Here is a 2,850-nt window from a genome sequence, read left to right as displayed (position 1 = left end):
CTCAGCCTTCCTAGTAGCTGGGACCACAGATACAAGCCATCACGATCGGCTAAGTTTTTGTATTCTTAGTAGAGACGGGGTTTCATCTTGTTGACCAGGCTGGTTTCGAACTCCTGGCCTCAAGTGATCCACCTGCCTCAGCCCCACAAAGTGCTGGGATTACAGGCGCAAGTCACCGCGCCCGACCCTACTTCCCTCCTAACGCCCACCATACGTGCTTCCAAATGTTTGCTGAATGACAAGGTGAAGGAGTGAATGGGACTACGTGACTTTGGGCAGCAGGCAATCCTATTCCTTGGACCTCAGTTTCCCTTTTTGGAAAGCAAGCCTGTCTCTCGCTCTCTGCCCTAAAAGCCTGAGTTCTGGGCTTGAGATGAGCGCCTCCTGTAGAGCAGACTCCAGGTGGACGTTGAGCTGGGTCTTCTAGGAGGCCAGGATTCGGCCAGCTCTTGGGTCCGGTCCTCCCGCGGAACCCCGTACACCCAGTCACAGCGCCGCCCCGCCCAACTTCCCTTTGTTCCCCCAAGCCGCGCCCCTCCGCATAGCTCGTTCCCCATTGGCCGGGGAGTGGGGCGGCGGGCGGTGGGAGGGATCGTGTGCGTCTGTGCTTTGTGTGTCTGGGCCGCAGCCCCGAGCCAGCTGCAGCTCCTTGATCGGAGCCGGATCCTGAGCGGGGAACACGGGCTGAAGCGGCGACGGCGGCGCCGGCGGCGACGCCCGGGGGCTCCATTGTTGAGGCTACCCCGGCTCTATCGGCTGCTCAGCTGCGCTCCAGTGGGCCCAGGCGCCGCGGGGAGGAGCGAACGTTGCGAGGCGGCGGCCTGAGGTGAGACGGCTCGACGGGCGACAGGGTCCCTGCCCCGGGCATGGCGGCTACGAGATGGGCCCCGCAGGTTCCCGGGTCGGGATCCGGCGTCCGTACGCCTGGGCTTTGTCTCGGCCTCGGGTGGCACCGGGGGCTTCGCATCTGCTGGAATATCGCGTGGGCCCGCGCGGGGTCCTAGTCGCCCTGGGGGTGGGGGCCGGTCCCCACTGCTCCCCGGCTCCTCCCGTCTGCCGCGGAGGGGACTGCATGGACCTGGGCGCTGGCTTCTGCCCGGTCCCCTCGCGGCGTGGTTGGTCCCCGCGTGCGGCAGAGGGGGCCCTGCCAGGACTCACTCGTGGGGCGGGGACAGCGTCACCGTGAGTGGGAGACCCCGCCGCCATCCCTGGCAGTGAGACTGTTTCGCCAGACTCACCGAGGGGACTGCGCGGACCCTCGTACTAGGGGGTCCGTGACTCTGGGTGGGGGCTCTTTTCCGGATCCACACAACGGCTGTTTTGTCACCTATATAGGTGGCTGCGTGGACCCGCGCGCGTGGGTCCTGGCCGTCCTGCTAGTGGGGCTGTGCGCCGCCCCGTGGCTCGTCTGGGTCGACCCCGCCAGAGACGCGCGCGTAGTGGGGGTCCGTGTGCGGGGGAAGTGGTTGGTGGGGGCGCACTGCCCCGGCCCGTGATTTATCCTCTCACATCCCCGGCAGGAGTAAGCGAGAGGTGCGGGCCTACGGCTGTCGCGCAGCTGCCGCACCGACCTCTGCCGTGGCCGGCGGGTCCCGAGGGGCGAGGGGCTGTCACCGCGCATCCCACCGCAGCGCTTCCTGCTCTGGCCCCGGGCTGGGCTCTGATTGGAGGGAGCAGGGCCCTTCTGTCTGGCGCTTCTTGATTTCTTCCGTTAGTAATGGGAAGAAAAAAATATCTGAAAGGCAGATTGAACTTGGTAGCTCTCAGCGCCTGGAGAGTGGAAGAAACTCTCCCAAGAATTTGGCGGGCTGAAAATGCGTTTCAAGCAGGAGCATCCACACCCACGGAATGAGGCCAAGGCAGTTACAGTTAGAGGTCAGATTTGTGAGGGGAGAGTGAGGGTGAGTTCCGTGGGTGGGGAGACTCTGACCTCAGCTTGATGGGAAGACCTGATGCTGCCCCTCAGACGCGGTATTTCTCAACCACCAAAGAAAGTGGAATCACTCCTTAGTGAATGCTTTCATCAAACTTTTGAAACACCTGTAATGTCCCAGGAAGCAAAATCGTACTGGACAGTTTTCCCCTTTTAAGAGTGTTAAACATCCCGGAGACAAACAGCAGAAGGCTCAAGGAGTCCAAATACTCAACCTGAAGTTCTTTCTGAACAACAGATGGTGTATAAGTGACAGGCATACGAGATAAAACTGAACTAATCACCGCAGCTGTGGTTCCTAGCCCTTTAGCGTGTCATGCAGGCCCTTTTGCCTTCTCTGCCCTCCGCTGTCCCAGACCCCAAGGCTACTGCGCACCTCCAGTCATCAGCTCCTGCCGACCCATTGCTATGAACTCTGTTTCGGTGGCTCCCTTCTCTCTGAAGTTTTGCTTTTTCTCCTGAAGTCCTGGTCTTTAAGAGCTTATGATCTGCAGGGACAGATTGGCTTTGGGCAGTACATAGTTAACTGTAGCACAGCTTGAAAAATGCTCTGATAGAGGTGGGCAGGCAGTTTGTACATGCGGGTAAGTGCGAGGTCCTTTTTCAATACCATGAAACCAAGTATTCATACTGTTTTTAAATCTGCACTTCTTTGACTCTCTGGAGGGTTTTTAGATTAATTTTTTTTCTGTTACTTCCTAGTGTTTGTTGCATAGTTCAGAGTACTTGATGAAAACTTACCAGGTCGACCGGGCACGGTGGCTCACGCCTGTAATCCCAGGACTTTGGGAGGTCTAGGCAGGCGGATCACTTGAGGTCAGGAGTTCGAGACCAACCTGGCCAACATGGTGAAACCCTGTCTCTACTAAAAATACAAAAATTAGTTGGGCGTGGTGGTGGGCGCCTGTAATCGCAGC

General features: G+C 59.0%; 1 pseudogene; it reads right to left on the bottom strand.

Annotated features, from left to right (window-relative positions):
- Positions 1-347: 347 nt before the first annotated feature.
- On the bottom strand, positions 348-1,621 carry LOC113221266 (annotated as a pseudogene).
- Between the last annotated feature and the right edge of the window lie 1,229 nt (positions 1,622-2,850).

The sequence above is a fragment of the Piliocolobus tephrosceles genome, unplaced genomic scaffold, assembly GCF_002776525.5.
Source record: "Piliocolobus tephrosceles isolate RC106 unplaced genomic scaffold, ASM277652v3 unscaffolded_22606, whole genome shotgun sequence".
Classification (NCBI taxonomy): domain Eukaryota; kingdom Metazoa; phylum Chordata; class Mammalia; order Primates; family Cercopithecidae; genus Piliocolobus; species Piliocolobus tephrosceles.
This window is presented reverse-complemented; position numbering and strand designations above follow the sequence as displayed.